Source organism: Panthera leo, chromosome A3, assembly GCF_018350215.1.
Source record: "Panthera leo isolate Ple1 chromosome A3, P.leo_Ple1_pat1.1, whole genome shotgun sequence".
Lineage (NCBI taxonomy): Eukaryota > Metazoa > Chordata > Mammalia > Carnivora > Felidae > Panthera > Panthera leo.
In genome coordinates, this window is record NC_056681.1 from 20,165,865 (window position 1) to 20,187,425 (window position 21,561).

Sequence of the window (21,561 nt, forward strand, 5' to 3'; positions counted from 1 at the left end):
GGAGGACAAACGAGGAGCTTATTGTGAAGAGTTTGGGCCAAACCACCCAGAGTTCCCTGTGCCAGGTGAGCATGACTAGGGGCTGAAGTCACCCATTACTAACCCCTCACCCTTGACTGCCCGAGAGGTATTTCTCAGGCTTTCACCATGAAACCTGTTTCCTCTCTCCCCTCCGAAGCTCAACCCGGAGAGGCTTGATAAAATCACTCAGCAAATGGAAAATATTTATTTTGTGCTTATTCTAAGAAATGTGATCCATCAAAAATGAGCTGTCAGGTCCTTTCATTTCCAAGGACAGTGTCCACACATTTCAGGCTGCCTCTGGACCTGGAAGCAGACAAATCCAAGTCAGAGGCAAGTGAGGGCCATACAGATGTCTTCAAGGGTGATGCCGTAGCACGGGCTCAAGGCACCATACGCAGAGTCAGACGGCCTGGGTTTCAGCCCACCTCCCTCAACTCACTAGCTGTGAAAATTGGGCAAGTTGCTTAACCGTCCCTTACTGACATTTTCCCCGCTAGGAAACAGCAGTAATGATATTCATATGACTTTTTCAGACGACTGTTTTGGAAAATAAATAAGGCAATAACTGCTTGTTTTTTAACAAAGGACCTGCGAAATCGCAACCAGTGAAGAAAAAATTAGATAGTTATGATCTGGCTGCCATGTCCTTTTCTCAAATATGATAAGTTCTGTCAAACTCTTGATTTCTTATTAAAGCCACAATATAGACTCTTAAAGGTAGTTCGTTTTTACTACATCACACAACTTACGAGTTAACAAACTCCTGCTTGGTAATACAAAGAGATTGGTAGAACCTGTATTTAGTATAAAAAAAAAATCAACTGAACAAGTGTGGGATCAGGGAGGTGGATCTAAATGGCACCAGATATCAACCGTGGGAAGGATTTAGAGTCCGTGTAGACCCCCAGATTCAGGGAGCTTCTTGAAGAGTCCATGTTGCTTTGGTGTCTACTCTAGCTACGGTGAATTCTTGCAGGAAGTTTCCTTTGTCAGGTCACAACAAGAATAAAAATGAAGCCAAAGTTCTAGGAATCCATTCATTAACAAACCGGATTCTGAGGTCGAATTTTTCAAGTATCGGGAAACCACGCTAACAGATGAAGCTAGGTGTAGCAAAAAAGCAATTGGCTTAGAACCAGAAAATGCAAAGAAATAATGGCCCCTAATCAGACTTTTTGGGTTTCCTGTTTCTGCTGTGACACGTCACCACCCGTTTAGGGTGGCAGTACAAATTTGTATCGTAGAATTCTGGAGGTCAGAAGTCTGCGGTGGGCCTTACGGGGCTGACCCCCAAGGGCTGGCAAGGATATGCTCCTTCTGGAGCTCTGGAGGAGGATCTGTCCCTTGTCTTTCCCAGCTGCTAGAGGCTGCCTCGGTTCCTCGGACCAAGTCTCCCTTCCAACACTTGCATCGCCTCTATCATCACATCCCCTGCTCTGACCCTTCGGCCTCTCTCTCATAAGGACCCCTGTGACTGCATTAGGCCCCTTCAGATACTCCAGGGCACTCTTCCACCCCGTGACGTCTCACATAATCACTTCTGCAAAAATCCCTTTTGTCGTGTAAGGTAACAGATTCACAGGTTTCTGGGATGAGGATGGGGACATCTTTGCAGAGCCATTATTCTGCACTTCCCTGAAGGATTGTTATGTGAGAGACGGATAAGGGACAAGATCCTCTCTCAAGGATCTAAGACAAATGGGTGAAATGTGGGCAAGGAGGCAGCATTTGACTCCAAACAGAAGAATTTCAGTAGTGATAAGAGGTGAGATCGAGTAGTAGGAGCTTTTGTTGGGGGGATGTGGGCTTTTCTTCACTGGGACCGGGTCCCTTGGTCTAGACATTCATCTGACTCAATCCACGTCAGAATTTTGGGATTCGCTGTCCTCTGAGAGTCTTTCCGATTCTGTGTCTGGATCTTTGTAAGTGCCTGCATGTAAGTGTTGAACTTGGAAGGCGTGTCAGTCAGGTAGTCTAGGCTATGCTGGAGTAAGAAACAACACTGAAAATCTCAGTGGCTTTCATCCGCATCTCCGTTGTGGGACGTCAGGGGCTCCAATCACTGTAATCCCTCCAACTACCTTCTCAAATGCAGCTAGCCACCAAGCCAGCAGGAAAGAGAGCTCTGGCGGGTCTAGAAAGAACAGTTAATACTCTGACCCAAAGATGGCCCATAGGACTTACACAAACAACTCCTCAGCCAGAGCTAAGGTATCTGAGTACCTTAGCCCCATCCAACCGAAAGGAGAACAAGGATGTGCAGTCAGGAAGACAAATGGTTGGTGAACAGAAAAGATGACTGTGGCAGTAAATAAGCCCTTTTTCCTTATCCATCAATTCATGGGTTCCATAAATTTAATCCCTTTTGCTCCTCTGAAGGGACTTACTGTCTGTCTGTTTATTTGGGGGTCCCGATGAAACAGGGTTGTCTTAAGCATGTTCCTCTTTAGTGATTTTAGCTCCATGGTTAGTATGTCACTTTCAAAAGATTAATAATGAAATGAGAATGATGGTGGTGGTGACGGTGCTGATGACGATGACGATGACAGTGACAATGAGTACTTCTTGAAAATTCACAACGTGCTTGACATTGTACGAAGCAATTTCTACGTTAACTTCCTTGTATCTTAGGCATGAGGGAGTGAGCAAATCACGTTTCCCATTTTGTAGCACGCCTCCATCATCAGGTCATGCAATGGCCCCCTCCTGGTGTTTTATCCTTATGTTACCACTCCTCATTCCGGCCACCATAATGCCTTTGATGTGATACCTTGATCTTGTGCCTACCTTTGCAAAATGTACAGTGTTGTCATCACGATAACAAGTTATAAACATAAGTTCAAGTACTGTTAACGTGGTTCTGTTTCTTCCTTCCTTGCATTCAGCATCCTTTTGAGCAGGTATTTCTGTGTTTGTATACACAGAAATGTATACACCTCACACAGTTTATGGCTTGTAGGAGCCAAGTTGTGTTCCACGGTACATGTCCATTATATTTTACTTGACTTTGCCCTCAGCAGTAGGACTCCCAGGTTGCCTATAGGAGTTCTGATACTTTCAACTGGGGGTTAGCAAACTTTTTCTAGAAAGATCCAGACAGTAAATATTTTTGGCTCCGTGGGCCCTAAGGTCTTAGTTGCAAGGACTCAACAGTGCTGTTGTAGCATAAAAGCAGCCAGAGGCAGTGTGTAAATAAATGGGTGTGGCTAGACATGGCCCATCGGCCACAGTTTGACAAGTCCGGCTGCAAACAAGGCTAATGATGGACATCTTCCTCTCAAGTATACTGTACACACAAGAGTGAAATTGCAGCATCATAGAGTAATCTCAAACATCACCAGACTAAGGATTTCTCGGGTTTCATTCTGAACGGAGCAGTTTAACAATAGTTCATACAAACATACCCACATCCCTCCCAACATTATCCAATGATCGTAGTTGTTGTCAATATGATGGGGTAAAGTAACATCTCATTGCTTTTTTCTATTCATATTTCTCTGCTGACTGCTGAGTTGCAGTGTCCCTCCTGTATTTATTGCGCATTAACACCACTTCTGTGTCCAGCCTGTTCGTGCTTTTTGCCTTATTCTGTAATTCTTGATGGGTGGGAATTTGTTATATATTCTACATATTAGTCCTTTTTCAGTTTTAAAACTTGTGCATAATTTTCAAATAATTTCTCCCCATCTGTTAACTGTCTATTAACCATGTCTGAGGCATTTTTTAATCAGGAATTCTTTTAAAAAATTTTTTTAAATATTTATTTTTGAGAGAGAGAGACAGAGAGACAGAGAGAAGGGCAGAGAGAGAGGGAGACACAGAATCCGAAGCAGGCTCCAGGCTCTGAGCTGTCAGCACAGAAGAACCCAACATGGGGCTCAAACTCACGAACTGTGAGGTCATGACCTGAGCCAAAGTCAGACACTTAACCGACTGAGCCACCCAGGTGCCCCTATAATCAGGAATTCTTAATCTTGACCATGCACAATTTGTTCTTTAGGAGACTTTTTAAGGAAATCTCTCTGCACTCCTAGATTACAAGAATAGTATTTTCTGTGATTCACCTTAGAGTTTTACCTTTTACCTTTTGCCCTTTCATCCATCTGAAGACGCTTTTATTTATAATGAAGAGATTTCCACTGAAATTCAAGCAGTGAGTTGGGTTTTCCAGCACCATAGGTCAAACCTGGTGGATAAAATTCCTGATGGTCTTGTCATCTTCATTATATATCAACCACTCAGATATATATATATATATATATATATATATATATATATATCCACCCAACAGCTTCCTCTTCTGTTCCATTGATGGCATTTATCATTTGGGCAGCCACTACCATATTGTTTTTATTTCTGTGGCTTCATAATATATTTTAATATTTGGTGCAGCGTATGTCTCCTCTTTAGGCTTCTTTTCCAAAATGAATTTAGATATATGTGGACCTTTACATTTCCATATACGTGTGTGTGTGTGTGTGTGTGTGTGTGTGTGTGTTTCTAGTCTCTAGATCCTTAAAAACACCCAGCTGGAATTTTTTGTGTGTGTCTGCATTGAAGTCATAGTTTAATTTGAAGATAACGGATAGCTTTACAAAATTGTGACGTCTCATTCCTAAGTATATGGAATATCCCTCAAATCATCAGACTATCTTGTATATCCTTTCATCGAGTTTTAGCATTTTGTCCATAGGACTTTTATGTTCTTTGTTCAGGTAATTCCTAGACACGTGAGAATTCTCGTGAACTATTTGGAACAAACTCTTTTCTTTTCTTCCCCCCCTTTTTCCCATTTACTTGATTTTTGCTGCTATGGAGAAATGCCATAGTTTCTATGGGTTGATTTTGCTTTCTCCTATTATAATCCTCATCAGCAGACTTATGAGATGAGCACTCTTATCCCATTTTATAGGTGAAGAAGTTAAGTACCTGGCCCAAGATCATTCAGCTAATCAGGGAAGAAGCTAGTGCATGATCCTAAGCAGTATTCCCATCACAGAGGGCTTTGGTTGTGCCGAAGGGTAAATAGTGACAGTACATTTAAAACTCCCGGGCACAGCCAGAAGTGCTCAATTTACAAAATGGAAACGCCTCGTGCAAATGTTATGCTCTGGCTATCCCTCTACTGACGCCTGCTGACTCCCAGGAACATGGCTACTACAAGGCGTGAGGTCCATGGTCTGGCTAATAACAGTGCAGAGAGAAAAGACCAGCTTCCCTTCCCAATGGGCCAGTCTAACACATTCCTCCACCGAGTTAAAATCGGCCCTGTCAAGGCAGCAAGATCCTCTGAATAGGGCTTCCCCAGACTCCCCGGTCGGGCTGGCACCTCCTGTCATTTCCCTTGTCATTTTTGCTGAAACCCAGCCCCAGCCCCCACATTAGCTCCCGCTTGGAAGTCTCCTGTCTGGAGCCAGCGAGGTTTGTCTGCTTCCTTGGGTTTGGCTAATAAATTGGGATCGTGGGGTCAGGCAGCAGGGGACCTGGCACCCAGGGAGCCCCCGACACTGATTTTATTAGATTTCTCTTTGCAGGGCCCGGGATGCCATCCCAGCAGGGAGCCCGCAATCGCTCAGTAACCAAGATTTTGTCGTCTCTGGTTTGACAAGGTCATTTTTTACTAGAGGAGGAAAAATCCCACATTAATTATACAAGCAAACTGGGGCCAAGGCCGTTAGAGCTGGCCTCCTTCTTCTGTGAGGGGGGGAGAGCAGGAGAGGAGGTGGGTTTCCTCCGTGAAAAGGGAGTGAAGCCTGAGACAGGAGGGAGCGTGTGTGCAGCCTGGACGTCTCCGACCCTCTGTCTCTGACATGCGTGTGCACTGTCTTCGGGGTAATCTTGAGGATGTTTGTTGATCTAAAACGGGCTGCAAGCGGACTGAGCCGAGGAACATGCACAATCATGCCCACTCATTCATTCATTCATTCATTCATTCAGTTTCCTTTCATAAAGCACCTGTGAGTTGCCAAACACACAACCAGGCACTGAGAAAGGAAAAAAAATGAAAGAAGCATAGTTATTGCCCTCCTAGAGGCTCTCTCTGTCTCGCACGAGGGCTGCTTCTCAGTCCCCCAGGATCACAGGCCACCTCTCCAGACCTGGAAAGGCAAGGTGAGCGCCCCATCCACACTTCCGCTCAAAGTTAGGGAGACCCTTGCACCCTTTCTGGTAGCCTCCCCGCGCCAGCTCTGCAGACTCAGATCCATTACAACATCGTATCTTTTTGCCTTGGGATAGTGTTTGCTTTGGACTAGCAGGGGTCACTGCAAATGCAAAGGCCGAATTCTTCCTGGAAGCCTCGTCTCAGTCACGTGGTGTATAAAGATGTTTGCGCAGATGGAGGCTCTTCTTCCAGGGCGGGCGGTGTCTTGTCCAGAACTCACAAAGATTCGACGAATCTCTGGACACTTGCGTTTGGTTTGCGGCGGTGAAGAGGAGAGGCTTCCCATATTGCTTGCCTACATTCGTCATTCACCATTCGCCCTCTCACCCCGCCCTCTGCCTCATAACTGGGGACAGACCTCCATCTCTTGTCATTACCACTCTGTCTCCTGAACTGTCTGTTTTGAAGTTCCTGGGAAGTCCATGGCCTCCCGTGTGCAGATGCTCCGGTGGCTACGACCTTTGCATATGGAGTGTCTCCCGCCTCCTGAGAGATTACCCTTGACTACACCAGTTCACTTCCAGTCCTTCCAACGAAAGAGCCTTCGTTTCTGCCTGCATCTGCCTCCCCTTCTTACCCTCCTCCTCTGAGGCTGAACCCACCATGCCTTCTCCAACAGTCTCCAAAGCACTCTTGTTACAGAGCAGCCAAACCACTCTGGCAGAGAGCACACATTCCCCGTGGCGTCTGCCGAAAAAGCTTCCAGAATGTCAGTGTGACGCCGCGACCCCAGGACCTGGGTTCGTTTTCCAATTCTGCCACTTCTGAACTAGGTGACAGTCAGAAGATAACCTAATCTCTCTGAATACTTTAACACTTACCTGTAAAACGTAGATAAAAATAAAACCTCCCATGAGGAGGCGGTGAATCCTTAGTGAGATGATCCGTGTAAAGCTAGGATGACTTAGGATCATCAGTAGTATTGCCAGTCTGGAAGCCCTCCCATCCTGTCTCACTTTGAGCAGATAATCTCAGTGCTTGCTTTTGCAGAAACATCAAAGCCGTTTGGTATGAAAGCAGCACCTTCGCTTGCTCTCCTAAATGTTGACGGAGATACATTTCCCTCACTTTCTCATAATTCCCCTGCATCCTCCGCCATTTTCCCTTCTTGCTTTGCCAAATGGATGAAATCCTCTAGGGCCTTCCCTCATTAACTCCTAATCAACCTCTCTAGGTTTGTTTGGTGCTCTTTGATGAACCTTCCGCTAGAGCCATTTACCAGCCTGGAATGTCCCTCCTTACTCCCTCCTTTCCCTTCGGTGTACCTTTCAATTCTTGAAGCATGTCACTGTCTGCTGAACCTCCCTGCACTAATTATCCACGGCATAACAATTACCATAAACTCAGTGGCTGAAAACCACACACGTTTATCATCTCGTGGTTTCTGTGGGTCAGGAATCTGGGCACAGCTTAGATGGGTTCTTGGCTTCGTGATGTCTCCAAGTGCAATCGAAAGTGTCAGCCAGGGTTGAGATCTCATCTGGAGGCTGGAGCAGGGAAGGATCCACTTCTAACATCATGTAATTGATGATAAAACTCAGTACAAGTGCTGGATACATTTGAGCCGATGAACCATCTGGGAAAAGCATTTAGAAAGCTAGACAACCGGTTGGTGGGGGGTGGGGGTGGGGTGGGGGGGACATTGTAATTGTCCAGGTGAGAGGATCAGTGGGAAAACCTCAGGCTATCCACCACCAGCTAAAATCTCTTGAGGTCTCAGTTTCCTCTTCTGAATGTGGGAATAATAGTAAAGCCTACCACACAGGGATATTGGAAGGACCGAATGACATAGTACTTTATAAGTGCTTAAGATAAAGCCCGACACAAAGTAAGTTTTCTGTGGGTGTTAGCTAGTTTATTATGATCGTTTGTAATATGCTTCACCTGGGTTTGCCTGTGCTGGCTCGCGTCCTGTGATTCTCTGCTCTTCTGTGACCTTTCCTGGCTCAGAAACACAGTGAGTATCTCTTTCTCGCTGACCCTGGGATCCCCCGCAAGGCCGCTCTGATGGGCCTGCCTTTCTGCCCAAGTCTCTTGCCTCTGATGTGGTTCCGCAGGAACAAACCAGAGCACCCTCTGCCTGGTCATCACCTCCAAGCTGAGCTCAGCGCTGGGCTTTGAGAGTCAGTGACTTACTCCCTGGTCGGCACTTTTATTGTGGTTTCATGATTGGTTCAGGATGGCTGGGCCTTTGCTGCCCACCCCCATCCTCAAGCGAATTCCCAGTCCTGCCAGAGGCTGAAAGGAGAGTGACTTAGTCATTAGCTCCTCTGGCAACAGCCCCTGGCGGCAGTTCAAGGCAGCTTAGAAAACAGGGCAACAAGTGGCTGCAATATGCATTTCAAAAGCCTAGCAGACAAGAAAAGGAAATGAAAACCAGAAAAAGCAGGGATAGTAACGTCTGAACCTGGAGGCACAACTAGACGGCCACTGGGCACCAAAGACCATGCTCCCAGGCCTTGGGGTAAGAGATATGGGAGGGCAGTGCTAGCAAAGTTGAATGGTGAAACTGAAGTGTAAAGCCAAGGCCCAGGGCCTCTCTCGCCTCCTCCCGTAGGCAAGTCAGAAATGAGTGAGGACTTCCTGTGCATCCTGGAAGACCACGACCGGGCAGAACTGGCTTGGGTCCTGTGTTTAGAGTATGCGAAAGGTGTCCTGTCTTAGGCCTGCCCCTTGCAGAATTCTTTTGACTCAGGCCTATTAAGATCCAGAGCCTCACTGAGCTAGACCTCTAGAATCCAACCTTTCACAAGGAGAAGATACACGGGGAACAATGATAAACAGCGATAAAAAGGGCTGAGATCTTTTCCATCCCCTCCACCCTGGGTTACCTAACTCTTACAATACAAGGTGGGTGTTGTCACCACCTCCGTTTCACAGATGAGGGAAGAAACTAAGGCACAGAAACATTATATAACTGTTGGATTAACGTATTTGTTATTTGTCTTCTGCTTGTCTAACCCGAATAGAAGTTCCATGAGAGCTGGGACTGGCCATCCTAGTCATTTTATATCAAGTGTCGAAAATAGACCCTGGAGTGTAGTAGATGCTTAAAAACAGGGTATTTTTTTTTTCCCCAAAAAGTAAATTTGTCAAAGATCACAGAGCTTTTGAACAATGCGCCTCCTACTCTTAACAGCTGCACTAGGTTGTCTCTGATTTGGCATGCTCTAATGGAGGCTGTCGTGTTGGCAAGGTCTGGGGCCAGGCAGTGGGGAATGTGGCCTATGGTCACATTTCCCCAGTTGGGTGCTCCTACAGAGACACCTATTCAAAATGAGATGATGTTTATAGTTTGAATGTGGAAACGTTCCATTCTTACTGGAGGACTCGATGTCCCTACTTTGGGTCGACGTTAGACTCAAAGGGAGCTGGTCTCCTGTGTCTCTGCATCTGTGTTTTCACCCCAGGGAGGATTCTGATTGGTTCTGTGATTATGTGTGCATCCCATAGACTCATAACAACTACAAGGGGGTGGGACACTGACAGCGGCAGTTCCATACACAAAGAACACTCAGAGAGGGGAAAGAATGGTTTTACACAGGGGATTCTAGAATAAAAAACATACAATCAAAAGAAAAATATGCCCAAGTATGATTTTCTCCCACCAAGGTCTTAGTTATGATATTTGAAAAAAAGGACCAAGTTGTTGGCATAATGGCCTTTATTTATACGCCCTCACCTCCCTTTGACCATGCTCAAAGCATATGCTGATAATGATTTAAGGCATTTTTTCTAAAAACTTTGAGCCCAGATGTGCCTTTAAAAAGTGCCTGTGCACCTCCTCTACTTCTCTGATGATTTTTTTTTTTTTCATAAGTTCTGGCACTCTCATCAGAGCCACACATTGCCATTCCCATACTTTCTCCATCTCCTTTTCCCAGATCTGGTCATAACAGGTCCCTTTCCCATATTTTGTCCTGTCTGAGAATAAGTAGATGAAACAGCAGCCCACATAATGTCGTTGGGGAACAGTGACAAACTCCTGTAAGGCCCCAAATATCCCATTAATTGTCTGTCATTTTGCTGCCATCTCCTATTTATTGGCAATTTTAAAAATGTTAACACCAGTCTAAATGTGATTCAAATCCTGGTTCTTGCATTTAAATCTGATGGACCTTAAACAGTCGCTTAACTTCATTGAATCTTACTTTCTTAAAAACATGGGTAATAATCGAAGACATCTTCCCTACTCTCCTAGTGGGAGTATCCCAACTTCTTGGGAAAATTTCAAGACATCCATTGTTCTCTGATGCTATATTCTTTGTCTTTTGTCACATTACTTTCTATAATATGAGTTACATGTGATGACTATGTATCCTGTCACTCCCATCTCCCACCCATGGTAAACATATCTGATAATAGGGGTGACCGGGTGGCTCAGTCGGTTGAGCATCTGACTTTGGTTCAGGTCATGATCTCACGGTCCATGAGTTCGAACCCCGTGTCAGGGTCTGTGCTCAGAGCCTGGAACCTCCTTCAGATTCTCTGTCTCCTTATCTCTGCCCCCACATCCTCTCTCTCTCTCTCTCAAAAATAAACATTACAAAAATTAAAAAAAAAAACATAGCTGATAATAACAACACGTGTTCTTGCTGAACTCAAAGAGATCTTGAGTTTCCTTCTCAACACAAGGTGTTGCCTCAGTAATGAGAGAAAATTAGTCCTAAAATAAACCCTACTCTCACCTCACCCAAACAAATCTTAAAAGCAAGATTCAAAAGATCTGTCTATCCATCTATCTGTCTGAATATACATATATCAAACCCTTAATGTAGTATACTTCATAATGTCTACAATTCAACTAGGAGTTATCAGGCATGCAAATAAAAAAATTAAAAAAATGAGAAAAATCAATCAATTGAAAATTTACAGAATTGACACAGATGTTATAATTAGCAGACAATTACATTAAAAGTTATTATAACTCTAGTTCATATGTTTAAAAAAATCAGAGACAGGTAAGATATAAATATTAACCAAATCAAATTTCTAGTCTAGTCTGAAATGTTTCCAAGAAAAAGTGACAATATGTCTAGACTAGACATAAATGAAAACAATTAGTAAACTTACAGACATAGAAATAGAAATTTATTCCAAAACTGGACATACTAAAAAGTCCTAAAAATGAAAAGAATGACATGAACAGACATTTCTACAAAAAAGACATCCAGATGGCCAACAGACACATGAAAAGATGCTCAGCATGACTCATCATCAGGCAAATGCAAATCAAACTGCCATGAGATATCAACTCACCCCTATAAGAATGGCTAAAATCAACAACTCAAGAAACAACAAGTGTTGGCGAGGATGTGGAGAAAAAGGCATCCTTGTGGACCATTGGGGGAAATGCAAACTGGTGCAGCTACTGAGGAAAACAGTATGGAGGGTTCTCAGAAAAAATTAGAAATAGAACTACTTGATGATCCAGGAATCACACTATGGGGTATGCAATACCCAAAGAATGCAAAAACACTAATTCTAAAATATCTATGCACCCCTATTTTTATTGTTCCATTATTTACAATAGCTGAGATATGGAAGTAGTCCATGTATCCATCAACTGATGAATGGATAAAGAAGAGGTAGTGTATATATATATATATATATATGTGTGTGTGTGTGTGTGTGTGTGTGTGTGTATACTTTCTCTCTCTCTCTCTCTCTCTCTCTCTCTCTCTGTCTCTGTCGCTTCCTCCCCTACTCACTCTCTCTCTCTCTCAAATAAATTTAAAAAAATAAAGAGAATGGAATCTTGCCATTTGCGACAACATGGATGGATCTGACGGGTATAATGCTAACTGAAGTAAGTCAGAGAAAGACAAATACCATATGATATCACACATATGTGGAATTTAAGAAACAAAACAAACAAAGAGACAAAGCAAAAAAACAGACTCTTAACTGTAGAGAACAAACTGATGGTTGCCAGAGGGGTGGTAGGTAGGGGAATGGGTGAAACAGGTGAAGGGGATTAAGAGTACACTTATCATGATCAGCACTAAGTAACGTATAGAATTGTTGAATCACTGTATTATAAATCTGAAACATATATAATTGTATGTTAGCTATACTGGAATTAAAATTGAAAAATGAAAAGAGCATTTGTGATCTGTAGAACAATTTCAAGTGACCCAATGTACACTAAAGCAGAGTACTTAGCAGAGGAGAAAGGAGGATGCAGAAAAAAAATAATTGAAGAAACAATGGAAACTTTTATTAAATCTATCAATATACAGGTATGAGAAGCTCTAAAACATAGACATGCAAAGAAAGCCCTAGAACATAGAAATGCAAAGAAAAGTATACCACAACACAGCCTAATCAAATTTCTCAAAGCTGATGACTAAGAGAAAATTGTAAACTACCCAAAGAAAAGGACATGTTAAACACAAAAGAGGAAACATAAAGATTACAGAAGATTTCATATCAGAAACACATAGAAAAGACAATGGAACAACATTTTGAAGGACTGAAATGAAAATAACTGTTGATGTAGAATTCTATACCTAGCAAAAATATCTTTCAAACATGAAGGCAAAACAAAGATTTTTCTCAGACATAAAAACACTGAATCACCTCAAGATGGTGAAGTTACACAACAATAAATGATAAAAGAAATACTTCAGGCAGAAGAAAAGCTATACCAGATGTAAATATGCATCTTGTTTCCCAACTGTTTTTTATTATCATCCCCCTAAGGAGTCTTTTTAGACGTTTTCCCTAATTTCCACCTCATATAATTTTAATATCTCAGATACACTGTACATCTGCTTATGTATGGAGTATATTATCTCTGCTTTCTACATTAAAAATAATAGTTTTGCCTCCCAAGAACCAATTTCACCCATGTGGGGATGATATCTACACCGATAATACATGATGTATCATTTTTCTATTGCTGCTGTAAAAAATACATATTACAAACTTAGTGGCTTAAAGCAACACTAATTTATTAACTTATAGTAATATAGGGGTGCCTGGGTGGCTCAGTCAGTTGAGCGTCCGACTTCGGCTCAGGTCATGATCTCATAGCTTGTGAATTCGAGCCCCGTTTCGGGCTCTGTGCTGACAGCTCAGAGTCTGGAGTCTGCTTCTGCTTCTGTGTCTCCCTCTCTCTGCCCCTAACCCACTTGCATTCTGTCTCTGTCCCTCTCAAAAATAAATAAACATTTAAAAAAATTAAAAGAAAAAAACAGTAATACAGGTCAAAAGTCCGAAATGGCTGTGTCCCTTTCTGGAACCTCAAGAGGAAAATCTGTTTCCTTGACTTTTCCAGCTTCTAGAGGTTACTCTTGACCTCACAAAGGACCTAGAAGGTCCTTGGCTCATGACCCTATCTTCCATTTTCAAGTCAATGATGTTATAACTCTCTGACCATTCTTTTAAAGAGGTATCTCCCTTTAACCTCAGCCTTTGAATTCAGCCAGGAAAGATTCTTAACTTATAGAGAATCATGTGATTAGAATGGGTCCAGTTAGGATAATGTTCTCATCAAAACATTCTTTTTTTTTTTTTTTTTTAGTTTATTATTTTGAGAGAGAAAGACAGAGAGACTACAAATTGGGGAGAGGCACAGAGAGAGGGAGGGAGAGAATTCCAAGCAGGATACAGAGAATCCCAAGCAGTCTCCACACTGTCATCACAGAGCCTGACACAGGGCTCGATCTTATGAACTCTGAGATCATGACCTGAGCTGAAATCAATAGTCAGATGCTTAACCGACTAAGCCACCTAGGCACTCTTCATCACAACATTCTTAAGCTCAATAGCATCCACCATGTCCTTTTTGCCATGTAAGAAAACATATTCTTAGGTTCTGAGGGTTAGGACACAGCCATTTTTGAGGGGCTATGATTCTGCCTACCACATGTGATTTAAACAAGGAAATAAATAGCACAAGAAATAGCTATATGAGTAGACATATAAAATTTTGTTATTATTTAAATTCTTAAAATATATTTGACTGTTGAAATAATAAGCATGAAGTGCATGATTTATTACTTCCACAAAAGTAAAATGTATTATAACAATAGCACAAAAGCCCAAAGGATTGAAATGTAAGTATACTATTTTAAGGTTCTTATACATGAAATGTATAATATTACTTGAAGGTGGATTGTGATGAGTTTAGGATGTGTACTGTAAACCCTAAAGCAATGAGTAAAATAAAATAATAAAAAGAATTTATAGTTAATACTAAAGAAAACAGAATGAAATCAGAAAAAGTACTCAATTATCACAAAAGAAAGCAGAAATAACAGAAACAGAACAATGAGATAAGACAGAAAACAAAGAGCAAGAGAGTAGATTTAAACTGAACCATATTAATGAACACCATGTAAATGATTTATATAACCCAGTTAAAATGTTCAGATTGTCGTACTGGGTATAAAAGTAAGTCATAATTGGGGCACCTGGGTGGCTCAGTTGGTTAAGTAGCCAACTCTTGATTTTGGCTCAGGTCATAATCTCATGGTTGGTGAGATCAAGCCCTGTGTCCAGCTCTATGCTGACAGCTCAAAGCCTGCTTGGGAGTCTCTCTTTCCCTCTCTCTATCCCTTCCCAGCTCTCTCTCTCTCTCTTTCCACCCACCCCCAGTCTCTTTCAAAAATAAATAAATAATTTTTTTTTTTCAGTAAGTCATAACAAAATTCAATGATCTGATTGACTAAAGCTCAGGTGACATCTTGCATCCTGAAGTCAGAGCTGGAGCCCCCAAATCATATGGGCTTAGAGTAAAAGATATGGTTCCCCAGAAGGCAATTATGTGGGATTTCTAAAAAAACGATTGAATGGACGATGGGAAGAGAAAGTCAACCTACATGTCCTATTCAATGGCTGTTGCTAACATAGAAAATAATATCCCCCCCTTCCTATTTTTTTTTCATGGAGGGCAGCTTTGGATTAACTCTTGATCATTTTAGGAGGCTTTCAAAGAAGTAATTCTCTTCCCCCCTTTCCTGGATCTTTCTCTCCATCTTACTTATTAGATGGTCATTTGTGGTTATAAGTCAGTCTGACTACTTAAGAATGAAAAAATTATCTCATTTGACCAAGCATGTCCTATGAAATGTTTAAGAAGAGTAATATCTCCAGATATTAATTCTCCTCTAGACTGCCAACTGCACTAACTCTATTTGTCCATATTCCCATTCATTCTTTGAGTCATTCATGACCAAGCTCAAATGTCACCATCTCTGTGAAACCTGCAACCCCCATGTAGTGGTGGCCACAGCCTCCTCTGTTCCTGCAACATGTTTGAAATCCTATTTGAAAGATTCCTGTTCTGTCTGTCTCTCTCTCTCTCTCTCTCTCTCTCTGTCTCTCTCTCTGTCTCTCCCATAGTGGATCGTGTACAAAAGAGATGAAACTTTATCTTCATGGTCCCTAGTGTCTAGCAGGAAGCTCAGTATATCATAGATTCTTAGCAAATGTTTTGTGAACTAATCAATACAGAGATGAGTGAATGAATTAATGCCCCCTGTTGCTTGGCAGTGTCCCATTGTCCCTCGCTACCTCTTTCTCCAAGATGGCTAGCAGATTTCATCTTCAGGGCATCCAGTGAATAATATGGCTCTCTGGAACTCTGTCCTACTAAGGATCGTGAGGTTATACCTGAGCACAGTAGGAGGGCCATGATGGACTACTGAAGTCTAGCATGGTTTCTGGAATGATGGGGAATAACAAGCATCATGAATCTCTGTGATGCTGGTTTTTGCTATGCCTTCTGGCCAGTTTTGTCTGTTGGTCAAATTACTCGTTGTATTCCAGCGCTGAACCCACCAAGGCCCAGACTAGTCACAGAAATTTTAGTCAAAGGATGACCAGAAACCTCAAGAAACGAAAGCTATGTCAGGCCAGTCTTCTTGTAAATTCCTGATCGAGAAGGGCACTGGGGCCACCGATCCTGGTATCACCAATCAACCAGCCCAATCCCCTGAACCCAGAGCCCAGCTTAATCCCTATTGGCTCCTCCCAGGCTCACATGACCCAGCAGACAAAACCAGATACAGCTTGCCCCTCACATGTGCCTCCTAGCCAGTTTTTATTTTTCTTTTTTACACAAATTACAGGGCATAAACCACTTCCTGTGAACACCAGCCCCTGCTCAAATTTATCTTCCTAGGAGGGAAATATTTGTTGACATCCAGCTGAACAGTCTCTCCTTAGTATCATCCCATCTCACAGAGCCAAGTAGAAAACTTCAAATGCACCTGAACTTTCCCAGTGTGGGCCCTGTTGGAACACCCTACTGAGCCCAAAGCAGACGGGTGACAGATGCTCCCTCTATTCCCTCCCTCTCCTTTGCTCCAATCCTTCCTTCTGCTCTCCTTCCTTCAGGGCGTACCTGACTTCCAGGTAAGGAAAAGATTCTCTCACCTTTAGCACCCTCCTCAACCAGCCTGCCTAGGAAGTGCCCATCTCTGGGCACAGTTCACATGCCAGCGGAATTGTCGGTACATCTTTTGTTTCTGGAGGATATAAAGGAGCAGTGTGGATACTATGCTCCGCCTACTCCTCACCACTCTGGCTTTCTCAAGTGACTCTATTCCCTTCTTGACTGCTACAGTGGGTGTTTCCCAAGAGAGTGTGTGTCCTTCCTGTTGATGGTCTTGTAGTTCAACCCTATTAGTGCGAACACTGTCCAGTTTAGTGGTGATGGTCCATGCATATCAGAGCACACCTGTTCTATATCTTCCTGACAGGGTTCATCATGGGCCCGCCCGGAAGACACCAAGGGCATCCTCTTCAGACACGTCACCTTATCCTGATACTTAAATGTGCCTCTCTCGTTTTCATCCTGATTCCTGATATACACAGGAAGGAAGAGAGAGAGGATGCAGTACCAAAAACCTCAGATGGCCCCAGAGTCCCCACATTTGCTCTACCCTGAGGAGTTCTTGATCACCAAAGGACAGCAGGGCCATGTTTTTTTTTCTGCTACCAGGAATGGGACACCCTGAAAAGTGCTCTGAAATGAATTCTCTGATCCTTTACATCCCTTAGAAACTAGTTTCTTCTTTCCCTTGACAAAAGTGAAAAGATGGTTGTTAATTTCCAAAAAGATGAGTTTCTTGAGCTGTACCCGTGTAAGATTTAACTGAAGTCTTGAACCACAGACCAGGACCAGAAACCTGTGTTGGCACAGGGCCTGGCACATCAAACTTACATAATAAATGCTTGTTCCATGAATGGATGAGTGAATAAATGAATGAACTGATTTGCACCTAAGAGTGTCTAAAAATCTACAATTGTATCTGTCCTACCTCTGTCTCTTTGAAATGGATCTACACATGGCTCCACACACACACCCTGTACCCGAAATGGATTAAATGAGTCTCCAGCCTGATTGCACAATTTCCCTGACCTTTCCTTGAGTGCTCAGTGCGAGTCCTCTGTGCTCAACTCAGATGTTCCACACCCTGATTCTGAGCTTCCCTTGGCTGACTGTGTGTTTCTACTCTTCCCAAAGGAACACCTACAGTACTGGGGGTGGGGGTGGGGGGTGGAATGTGTGCATAGAATTCTGGGCATTCAGGAGATAAACTGTCAGGCTTTTTTTTAATAAGGGTGTATCTGTGGAGGGAGGGATATCATGCAGATAAGCTCTTACACCCACATTCTAGATCACTTCAGGATTTGCTAGCTATTTTAGATCCATCAGCTGGAGCCACTGACATTTTCCTCTTGAGGCTCTGAAGCATTTAATCCTGAGGGCCTTCTAACTAAGGGTACCATCCATCAGCCTTGTTAACCATTCCACTAGATATGCGGAAGAGAAACTAGGAATTCTAGGGCAGAGCTTCACAAGGCAGAGGTCTTAAGATGGAAACATTAGAGAAAACAAATTTGTCTTTGAAATCCTGCTCCTACCATTTACTAAATGTTTTACTTTGGGCTAGTTATAAACCTCCCTGAAACCCAGTCTCTTCATCTAGAAAATACTAATAATAATAGTACCAATTTCAAAGGGATGCTATGAAAATTGAATTAGATAATCTATGCAAACACTTAGCATGCTGCCCAGCACAAAATCAATGCATTCCATAGGCAAGGGAATTTATTAGTTAACCACCCAGGTGAGGATAAAAAGTCAAAACACTTTCTCATAAAGGCATCAAGTAGAATCTGAGCATCCTGACCACATCCTTCGGATATGACCAAGATGAAGGTGCTGGGGGTAGTCTGTTCTAGAAGGGAGGATGTTAAAGTCAGAGCTCAAACTCCAGACTTATTTTAGTAGACACAGAGATCTCTAGATCAAAAGAGATCTGGGGTGCCTGGGTGGCTCAGCCAGTTAAGTGTTTGACTTTCAATTTCAGCTCAGGTTTGTGAGATTGAGTCCCACATCAGGTGCTATGCTGGCGGCGTGGAGCCTGCTTGAGATTCTCTCTCTCTCCCCCCCCCCCTCTGCCTCTCTCTCTTGCTCTCAAAAATAAATAAACTTAAAAGAAAGGTAAATACTGACACGTTAAACATCAAATAGATTAAATGCAATGTGGAATCCTGGATTGGATCCTGGAACAAAAACAAATGACAATAATGGAAAAACGGGCAAAGTCCAAAGGGAGTCTGGAGTTTAGTTAATAGTAATTAACCATAGTAAACCAACCACTGGTGGTTTCTTAGTTCTGACAAATGTGCTTGGTTACATAAGATGTTAATATTATAATAAGCTGGGTGAAAAGATACCCAGGAATTCTCTGCATTAACTTTGAGACGTTTTTGTAAATTTAAAGTTCTTCTAAAATTTAAAAAGTTTATTTAAAAAAATCAAATAGATCCCTTTCGCCTTTGGAGAACTTTCCACAGTGGACTCACTTAGACTTAAAGTCATGTCTTTAATTTTTACTTCCTGGGTGATACCTAGAGGGGATGGAGGGACTGAGCCCTTTGTCCCTGGATGAAGCCAGCATGAGAATCACTCCTGTGGCCTCATCCTGGCTGTTTTTCTCATTTCTCTAGATTTGGCTATAGCAGGGGAGGGGCCCGCTCCATGCCAGAGCCTGGTCACCAGCTTAGCTTAATTTGAGAGAAAGATGAGGTGTCAGAAGGGAAAAGTGGCCAACATTTGGTTTTCCTGAGCTCATTTTTCTCAGAAAAGTCAATGAATATCTTATGACTCTGTACCCCCTCCCCCTGACACATTGTCCCCATTGGACAACATTCCTGGCTATAGTTGAGAGAATTCATAATGGCTTCTTGAAAACCCTAATACATGTCCCTGGATCTGCAGCCCTGGTGGATTAATAAAACAAGAGATAAAGAAGGGAAAACAGCATTTCAATGAGCAATTACATTTATTCAAGAATGGTTTTGAATGTTTTACATACTTACTGAAGTCTCATACCGTGAAATGAGGAAGCTGAGGGTCAGGTAGACTAGTGACTTGCCTATAGCCATGTAAATAGAAACAAGGAGTCACATAGAGGGGGGGCCATATAAAAATTCCAGTTTCTCCCTGCTTCTCTCAAATACATACACGCAGACGTAGACGTCTTCCAGAGGTCAAAACATCTTTGATTTCACGACCTATGTGCTGGGCGATTGTGCTAAGTACTTGGCAGACATTCAATCCCAACAGCACTTACCCATTGTTGACCCCATTTTACAGAAGAGGTAAATAAAGCCTGAAGAAAGCACTTTGGTGTCTTACTCAAGGTTGACAAAGTTTATAAAGTGGGGGGGGTGGGGCGGCTAGGACACATACTCAGCCAATCTGATTCCAGAGCCTGGATTTTTAATCATTTCATCGCTCAGTGAATATTTGTTGAATGAACGGATGGAAAACAGCTTTGGGGGAGGAGTGTAGAGTAGTCTCAATAATACTGTGGCCTGGATCTAACATCTAGAAGGTGTGAGACCCTTTCTCCCGGAGTGGGCGGTTCTAGCAAGACCAGTGCTCCCCCACTTACCTTTGTCTTTCCTTCTTCTCTCACTTCTCTTGGGGACTATGACAGGTACTTAATGCATGGCAAAGAGAAAAATGGCACCCAAAATATTTTAATCGAGAGACAACACAAATGCGTGCACACGCACATAAACACACGCATACACCCAAGAGAGAGAGGGAAAACAAAATATAAAGGAAATTTCAGTTCTGTTTCTTGCTAGCTGTAGGGCATGTGACTTTGGGGAAAATATCCAACCCTTTGGGCCTCTTTCCTTATCTAGAAATGGACTGATGGTCCCTAACTTCTGTGGTTGTTGTAAAAGTCAGGCATCATTTCGCCAGAGTCCCCCACTCCATGGGTGGCAGAGGGGATGCCCTACACAACTAGTTTTCATGTTTTTTATCTTTACTGTCATCCTTGTCTATTTCATAAAACCTGTTTACTTCAGCAGAGGCTCACAGCCATATGCCACCCAAACACAAGCACTGAGGCCACATGTCCCCCAAATCCTGATACCACCCAGGCAGATGAAAGCTCAAGCCTTAACAAGGCTTATCATCAGAGCGGACAGATGAGAGGGTTCGACCGGGCTGGAAAAAGAAAGCATGTGTCCAAGTTGGCAGATGGAGGCCTTTCCGTAGCCTCTATGTCCGTTGCCTGATCCAGTCAGCTACAGGGGGATGCCATCTCAGACTCATTGCCCTGAAAAGATGGTCTTTGTTATCAGTAGTCATATCAGCAATGACATTCAACCTGAGCTCTAGACATAGACAGACTGATTAGCAAGAACAGCCAGTACCAACAAGCACAAAACGAAATTAAACTGTATCTTTTGGAGATATTACTCTTGACTCCCCCCCCCCCCCACCTTCTGTTCGGTCTACTGCTAATGGATTGGTTGAAAAGTAAGACAAAACAGTGCACTAAAACCCAAAAGCTGGTCCCAGGACTCCAGGAGTGGAAAAGCCTGGAGAGAGGCTAGTCCCTCTTCATAGTGGGTCCCTCCCAGCAAGGATTAGGATTATAATCGGTGGGATAATGGCCAGTGCCCCGATCATCCCTGCCCATAGAGGGTACAGACACAGGACACAGGGCGGGGCACACAGGGGAGAATATTCTCCAGGCAGGGACCTTGCGAGAGGGAATTCAGGGCAGCGGTTTTCCGAAAAAAAAAAAAAAAAAAAAAAAAAGCAGAATGAAGAAAATTGCATAGCAGCAATACCAACAACAACGACATGGATAAAAAAATAATAATACTATCACCACCACCACTGATGGCAATAGTGTCAAATATGGAAATGGAGCTTTACCACAAGACCCAAAGGGGAAGGAAGGAAAGAACATGGAAGAACAGAAAGGGATGGAGAGAGGGAAATGAATTTTCAAAGTCCTAATTTTATACTAGACCACACAAGCAATGCCTCTTTATATCATCATTATTATTATTATCCCCAGAACTACCTCATGAGTTGT